We start from the raw sequence: 8,570 nt of genomic DNA, 5'->3' as shown, positions 1-8,570 counted from the left end.
TTCTTAAGTCCCTGGGTGGAGGGAGACAGGAAATGCCTATAATAAAAGGCTTTCACCTGTGACTCAGCCCCATGTGGCTGAAGAATGCTCTGGGCTGAGAGGCAGACTGTGCTGAGAACGTTCCTCCTTTTTTATTAAACAGCAAATTTTCTGAAGGTACTAATATACACTTAACTCGTTCAAAAATAACTGTTCCAACTGCATCCTCTCACCTCTGCTAAATCCACTCTATTCTGCCAAAACACTGGAGTCAGTCTTCCCTCTTCTTTCTCTCGATCTTATCCATTAGCAAAATCCTCGTGGCATGGTCTTCAATGTGTAACCAGGATCCGTCAGTTCTCACCACCTCTGCTGATTACCTCTGTCCAGGGCACTGGAAGTTCCTGTCTAGATTACCTCAATGGCTCCTAACTGTTCTCCTAGTTTCCACTCCTGACCCTACATATTCTTCACAAGGCAGCTAGAGGAATCCTTTCAAAGCCTAAGAGAGATTAGGCCACATCTTTGCTCAAAACCCTGCAATAAGCTTTCCATTTCACTGGAAATGCCCCTAGTTCATTTCCACAGGACGTCTCCCTTCATCCGTGCTCTCATCTTTTCTTGCTGTCTCACCGGCCATGCTGTTTCTCCAGTGTGTCAGCACCTCTGGACCTGCTACGTTCCCTTTCTGGGATGTTCTTAGATAGAAAGCATTTTATTTTCCCTTTACACACAGCTTTTAGGGTCACACTGCATTTCAAGTAGCAGAATCCGTTCGCCATCACCAGACCCTGAGAAGTCAAGCATTATTTTTGAAGTTGAGGTTCCTTTATTCCTATCTTGGAGATCTGCCTCACCCCAGGGTGCCACCAGATGAGAAAGTGCCTGCTTGGTTTGAAGTCTGCAGCTCTCAAAAACCCATGTGGGACTGGTAATATCACCAACCGGTTAAGATACAAGATAGATCCATCAGTTCATACGGAAAAAGAGCAATTATGTGCTAGTGTAGTTTACACTGTGCATAACCCGGGGGCCAGGAATTTTATTCCTGAGTATGTTCCCCAGAAAAACACTCCCAAAAGTGTTCGGAGCAAAGTTGGTGAAAACCCTAAATGGCTTTCACCAAGAGAATGAGCAAATGACTAAGTAACCACTACATAGCAGAGGATTAGACCTGCATAATGAATTATTATTCATAATTAACTGACTTCAAAAAGCAGAATAGCACAGAATGAGATAGAACACAACTATTCAAGGGTGAGTGGAAGGAACTGGGATTGGGATGGGATGGAAGCAGAGGTATAATAAAACGTATAAAAACAAAAGGCCACACAAAAACCAGTGATTATGATATTCCATGAACTGAGTTCACAACAAATCCACACTGAATACCCAAGCTCATTTGTGGACAGGCCTGGCTGGGAAGAGGGCAGATATGAAGACAAACTGTTAGAGCTCCCTCTTCAGGCTGACTTGATACCAACCCACAAGCAGAACCCTTCAGCGAGCATGAGCTGCAAGCCTTCTCAGTATGGGTTCCATATATATTCCATACACTAGACACACAAAAGTGAACAAGGTAAATCTGGTCTGTTGTTTAGCAAATCACAAGTTCACATGGCCCACTCATATTTCTTCATGTACTTTTCCTTCCCAAAGGAACAGGACATTCTGGGAAGCAATTTACCAAACCACAGATATTTGCCACATTTCCCAGATCTACTAACACTAAAAATAAAAGGGAGGAAGTCTGGTAGAAAACGTATACTTGTTGCATCACAGGAATCAATGTCAAAATCATTCTTAGGGGCGCCTGGGTGGCTTAGTCGGTTGAGCGTCCGACTTTCGCTCAGGTCATGATCTCGTGGTTCGTGGGTTCGAGCCCCGCGTCGGGCTCTGTGCTGACTGCCAGCTCAGAGCCTGGAGCCTGTTTCAGAGTCTGTGACTCCCTCTCTCTCTGACCCTCCCCTGCTCACGCTGTCTCTCTCTCTCTCTCCTAGAAATAAATAAAAATGTTTAAAATAAATAAATAAATAAAAATGTACAAAATCATTCTTAGAAAAACTATTTTAATTAGCATCATGAGTTCCAAACCAAAAATAAATGTAGTAATGTTTCAATCATCAAAGGTTGGGAATAAAGAGCCCACCCCCACCCCCCGCAACGTTTACTACAGAAAATGAAACTGTGCCAAAGAGAGTTAAATAGCTGTAGAGATCCGTCACAGAGATGTTTTCATTCAAGTGTCCCCATGAAGTGACCTGACAAAGTCTCTAATAACACTCATCTTAATTCCATAAAATGCTAAAGTGGTTGTATGCAATTGGTTTTTTAAAGTTTTTACTTATTTATTTAATAAACTCTAGCCCAATGTGGGGCTCGAACTCATGACCCTGAGATCAAGAGTCGCATGCTCTTCCTACCTAACTGTGATGTTTGATGTTGAAGAAGTCCTGTACTATACTTTTACAACACATTTGACAACTGAAGTTTATTTTTGTTGTGTATCCTTTGATGTCTGGTAAGAAAGGAGTTCATACCTGCCCCAGGCATAAGACTTCTCTCCAGTACAGACTGATGTTTGGTAAGATCTGAACTTTGACTAAAGGCTTTCCCATATCACTTACAAAGAGCTTTTCTCCATATGGAATCTCTGATGCACTGTAAGACCTGAGCTAACGCTGAGAGGTCCTCAGAGCAGTCACACATAGGGCTCGAACCCACGAACCGTGAGATCATGACCTAAGCGAAGTCGGATGCTTAACCGACTAAGCCACCCAGGCGCCCCTGTTTCTTTTTAATGAGAGTTGAGCTCACATTTACGGCACTGAAGATCTCTTCATGGGTTCTCTGATATCCGACAAGACTATCCAAGTACCTGAAGGCTTTGCCACATTCTCTACTCTCACGGGACTCTTCTGCATGGTGGCTTCTCGGCTGTGCAGTGCCACAGGCGCTGGGTTTACACTGAAGGTCCTTCCGTGCTGAGAATCCTCATAGGGTTTCCTCAAGTCTGCTGGGGCTTAGTCAGGAGTGCTGGTGTCCGGGTTTGTTTTATCAGGGAGAGGCGTTTCTGGGGCACTTACGTTTTATCACAACTGAGCACAAGGTGAAGGGAGAATTCCCTGCTCCCAGAGCACTGACAGGAGTGAACTTCAGGGCAGGTTTTCCTAAGTGTCCTCACCAGGGTGATACTTAGCAGATAGTTATCAGTGACACTTATCCCTTTATCAGATACTCTCCTGGCTTGAAGCAATACAAGCCGTGATTCCTGAAAGGGGCTCGTCCCTCACTTGGCTAGACTATTCCGAAGGCCCTGGACTTGTTGCATGTGGAGGCCCTGAGGTATGTTCCCAGTTAGTCTTCTGTGCTGGGCTTCCGCAAAACTCTCCTTGGAGCTGGACTCCTTGTCTAAGGCCAGGAGTTACTCTCTGAAAGAAGAGGTTGATCATAAAATAAGCACCTTTCCTTTAGAGGCAGAAAGAAGTCAAATGTAACAAATGAGAGTGGCTTATGAGAGAAACAGGGCTCTTTGTTAAGAGTCTGAAGTAAAGAATATACGCTTATGGGGCGCCTGCGTGGCTTAGTCGGTTAAGCGTCCGACTTTCGCTCAGGTCATGATCTAATGGTTCGTGGGTTTGAGCCCCACGTCAGGCTCTGTACTGACAGCTCAGAGCCTGGAGCCTGCTTCAGATTCTGTGTTTCCCTCTCTCTCTGCCCCTCCCCTGCTCATGCTGTGTCTCTCTGTCTCAAAAATAATAAATACTAAGAAAAAATTTTTTACAGATCACCTGTGAAAGTAACAACATATAAAGGAGCAGACTAAAGAAGCCATCACACCAACAAAGCATTTAACTATCTATCTGGAGTGATTATAAAAGTCTCAAATCTAGAAGGGATGCCAGAAAATATTTGGCATGTCTCCTTTAAGGATATAGAAACTAAGGCCCAGCAAGGCGGCATTAGTCTAGCCTAATACGGTTACTTAGAGGTAACAGGCTGAAAGCAAGGGCTCTTGAATCTCATCTTGAATGTTTTACCAGCATTAACACACTGGCTCCTTGAAACCATGAAGGCACATAAACAACCTTCTTATTAAAACCTTCATAGTACAGCTTAGTGGTTAAGAGAACAGGTCCTCAGCTTAGACTTCTGGTTTCAATTCCTGGCTCAACCATTTCCTGGCTGAATGACCATGTTATTTAATGTCTCTGTTCCTCAATTTATGCAGCTGTAAATGGTAGTAGTATGTACCTCATACCATTGTTTGTTATTGAAAAATGTACATATAAGGCACTCAGAAAAAGCCCCAGCATATAAAGTATTCCATAAACATCGGCCATCATGGTAGATCTACTATCTCGATGGTAAGTTTCATCAATTTTTCTTGGTTTCTCATTGCAGTCTTTGTAAGGATTATTTTCCCCTACCCTATAGTCAAGAAGCTTGGTCATCTGACCTGCTTTGGCTAATGAAACATAAGTGCAAATGATATATGCTTCCCTGTAAAAGCCACTGTATGTACCTACCGCTGTGTTTCTTTTACTCCTCAGGTCCTGGGGTGGAGAGAACACACTGCAGAGCTGCAACTGAGCCACGGCTGACACACAGCACAGGCAAGACCAAGTCCTGTACTGTAAGCGACTGAGATTTGCGGGCGGGAGCTGGGGGATGCAGGGAGGTCCTGGTTACATAATAAAAATCTAGCTGATCATAATGAACCTAAGTCAACCTGTACAACCTCACGCCATTTCAGCGCACCAGCTGCCAGGTGTTGGTGGTCAGTTAACACAAACAAAAATGAAAGTAAGAGGCACACCTGGGTGGTCCAGTCAGTTAAGCGTCCAACTCTTGGTTCTGGCTCAGGTCATGATGTGACAGTTGTAGGTTCAAGCCCCACATCGGGCTCCGTGCTGAGCACAGGGAGCCTGCTTGGGATTCTTTCTCTTTCTCCTTGTCTCTGCTCCTCCCGTGCTCACGCTCTCTCTCTCTCTCAAAATAAATAAAAAATAAAAAACGTAAAGTAACAACTAAGCCATGAATCCGTGCTACAGCATTACCAAGACGCTCAACAAGAGGGCACCGACAAAGGGCCCGGTCATTTATGGCCCTGGGGCCAGGAGGAAGAAGAGGGGGAAGCCAGGAGTGGACTAGTACCGAATATGGACTTACAGTGGGGAAAAGGGTCCTCAAGGTTCCTCTACCCCAACGAGGGAGTCTCAGCAGAGTTGCTCGGGCAAGGCCCCCAGAAACAGGCCTCCAGGTAGGGGTGTGGCCTGCGGTGCGAGTGCGCCTAAGAGCCTGCCATCCAGGCAGTCGTGAACCCTAGACCGCAGCACAGAGACTGCACACGCTAGCTGCACCTCGAAGTCCAGTGCGGGAGGGTGGTTCTGCCCCATGAGGGGTAACCAAGCTGGACTCTTTTGAACTTCCCATGAAGAACATCAGGCAACCAATAAGCTTATCTACCTTTTGTCCAAGAGATGCGATCAGGGGCACAAACCACGCAGAGCGCGTGGCCAGCAGCACCCGCAGACGTGCAGGAGCGCGAGAGGCCCGAGGACCGTCTCTCCCAACGATGGCCGAGTTACAACGTAAAACGCGCTTCCCACTGCACTTCAACACCAGCCTGGAGACGTTTCACACTTTTCAAGCACAGAAAGCAAGGAATCTCACGACCTGGCCCCCAACTCTCTCTCCAGTGTGATGTCACTACTTCCGTACTACATTCTATGATCAGAGAAACCTCCCTCCTTTCCCCCAGACACAGAGCGGGTTTTCTAGAAGTTCATTTATTTTGAGAGAGAGAGAGAAAGAGAAAGAATGGGGGAGGAGCAGAGAGAGAGAGAGAGAGAGAGAATCCCAAGCAGGCTCCACATTGTCAGCACAGAGCCGGATGCAGGGCTCAACCTCATCACTGCAAGATCACAACCTGAGCCGGTATCAGGAGTCAGATGCTTAACTGACTGAGCCACCCAGATGCCCCCAGGCACATAGTTTTAATCACGCTTTTCCCAAAGTCCCTTCCTTCATCCTTTTTCCTGTGGCTGAAGAACTCACTCTTCTTCCAAGATTTCACTGTCCTCTGAGACCTTCAACACTTCCACAAGTGCAAAGTAATCTATACAAACCCAGTGGCTTTATCACTGTAGTGATTGTTCTCTATCTGCTACTTTCTCCCTGTCCCCAAATAGACTCTAAGCCCCTGAAGACTAGGGTGCTTTTTCCATGTATCTTTGTATTCCTAGTACCTAGCAAAAGGCTCAACCCATAGCAGATGATCATCAACACTTTGGGCTCACAAGGAATAACCATGTTACGTGGATCCTGATCTCCCAACACTACATTCTTCAGTAGAAGCAACGTCTTTCTCCAGAATGTCTGCTCCTTCAAAGTCTTCAAGATACTTACCACTTACTGCTTCGGATTCAGTTGCGCTGGTTTGGGGTGGGTTATGCCATCACTTCAGTGCTGATCTCAGAAGAGTATTCTCCACCCAGAAGAATCTGTCTGCAAACCTCCATCCTAGGGACAAACCAAGACAGTTGGGGCCAAAGAGGTAAACACTAAAAACACTGACGGTAACAATAAAAAAACGGCATGGCAGGGAACTCTCCAGAGCAGAGCAAGGAGAAACCAGTCTCCCTCAACTGTCAAAAGGAGATAGAAGCAGGGTGAGGGAATTCACACCTCAATCCAATGTTGTAGACAATTTCCCAGTGTTTTGTTGAGGCCCTTCATTTCAGCCTGTAAGTATGTGCCTTATTCTCTCCAGTGCACCCCATGCCCTAGGTGAGGTTCTGTCTCCTTAGTCTGTGCTCCATAACCAGGACCTTCTCTGCCTTCAGCCCCCATGTCCATGCCGAAACTTATCTGTAAGTGGTAAGCACCTGTTCAATACCAGACTTCACGTTGTGCGTTTCCACATTCATCCTTAATCTCAGTGCCTTACGGTACAAGTTGGCTCAAAGCTTCATGGAGTCCAGTGTGTCTGTGGGCTGTCTTGCCTGAGATGTTCACGAGAAATCATGAAGACTGTGTGTCCCCGTACAACACAGAGTCCTACTGCAGACCAATCAACCTGAAACTTCTATCAATTTGGTGTTCATCTTGAACCTCCCAAGATTTAGTTTCAGGGATCAAAAGAATTTCAGACCTGCCAACCCAAGAGTCAGAAATCACTATTAATGTAGAAAAATAGTAACAAAGTAATTTTTAAGTCCAGATCTCTTCCCTGAGTTTTACATGTGCATATATAACTTTTGGGTTTAGGTCTGGGGGCGGGGTTAGAAAGTTAGGGTACATTCTGATGAACACGTCTTCTGGGATTTCCAGACGTAACAAACGCATTTTTCAAACTGAACTCATTAACTCTGTACCACTTCCCAAATCTGAGCTCTTCCAGTTTACATGAGGTGTCGAACTTCAAAGAGTCACTCAAATAGATCCTTGAAAGTCATCTTAAAATCAATGGCATCCTCAACTCAACAGCAGTTTCCCAGCTTGTCCCGTCCTCACACCTCTTCAGTCTGTAACGGCCCCACCACAGTTGAGAAACACCAAATCTAAGGGTTCAGAGCACCTAACACTTTTAGAAAAAGGCTTTTTGTTTTTGTTTGTTTTGGTTCAGGAAGCTCAGTCAAGTTTAGGGTTTACTGAGTCAGCAAGTCAAAAGTCCTGGGGCTTTGCTGACTAAGCAAGAATGACCCTGAAAAATTATCTATCGGATTTCTACCTTAAAAAAAAGATAGCCTAGGTGCGCCTGGGTGGCTCCGTTGGTTGAGTGTCCGACTTCGGCTCAGGTCATGATCTCACGGTTCGTGGGTTCAAGCCCCGCGTTGGGCTCTGTGCTGACAGCTAGCTCAGAGCCTGGAGCCTGTCTTTGGATTCTATGGCTCCCTCTCTCTCTTTTTTTTTTAAATTTTTTAAATGTTTTATTTATTTCTAGGAGAGAGAGAGAGAGAGACAGCATGAGCAGGAGAGGGTCAGAGAGAGAGGGAGTCACAGACTGAAACAGGCTCCAGGCTCTGAGCTGGCAGTCAGCACAGAGCCCGACGCGGGGCTCGAACCCATGAACCGTGAGATCATGACCTAAGCGAAAGTCGGACGCTTAACCGACTAAGCCACCCAGGCGCCCCTATGTCTCCCTCTCTCTGACCCTCCCCTGCTCATCCTATCTCTATCTCTCTCTCAAAAATAAATAAAACATTAAAAACAAGGAAGTGAAGGCAATGGCAATGGAAAGATGATCAAAAAAGAAATATATATATATACACATACATACATATATATATATAAAGATACCCTCTGCCAAGGAGGTTACTAACCCATCTAATTTCCCCTGAGAGCTACAGGTACAACAAAAGCAAAGAAAGGAAGACCAATCAGTTCGTGTTTCCAGATACAATGAGGATATGTGGCTCCTGTCCCACCAATCAACACTACTTCCAATTTCTTTTTTTTTTTTATTTTTTTTAATGTTTTATTTATTTCTAGGAGAGATAGAGAGAGACAGCGTGAGCAGGGGAGGGTTAGAGAGGGAGGGAGTCATAGACTGAAACAGGCTCCAGACTCTGAGCTGGCAGTCAGCA

The 8,570-nt window shown here is 45.5% G+C and overlaps 1 protein-coding gene across 4 annotated transcripts in view; it reads right to left on the bottom strand.

The window, feature by feature from the left end:
• Positions 1-2,079: 2,079 nt before the first annotated feature.
• The window catches only part of LOC120249080 (zinc finger protein with KRAB and SCAN domains 8-like), an 18,180-nt gene continuing 11,689 nt past the window's right edge, over positions 2,080-8,570 (bottom strand). For 2 of the 4 annotated variants that reach the window (XR_005532771.1, XR_005532768.1), the window contains exons 3-4: positions 6,391-6,504; positions 2,080-3,410 (exon numbers count right to left, since the gene is read on the bottom strand). The gene's annotated coding sequence lies outside the window, so the exon portion shown is untranslated. Of the gene's footprint in view, positions 3,411-4,508; positions 4,664-6,390; positions 6,505-8,570 lie in introns of all 4 variants that reach the window. The other 2 variants (XR_005532769.1, XR_005532770.1) reach the window with 2 other exon arrangements.

Source organism: Hyaena hyaena, unplaced genomic scaffold (genome assembly GCF_003009895.1).
Source record: "Hyaena hyaena isolate Hyena2069 unplaced genomic scaffold, ASM300989v1 scaffold_637, whole genome shotgun sequence".
Classification (NCBI taxonomy): domain Eukaryota; kingdom Metazoa; phylum Chordata; class Mammalia; order Carnivora; family Hyaenidae; genus Hyaena; species Hyaena hyaena.
This window is presented reverse-complemented; position numbering and strand designations above follow the sequence as displayed.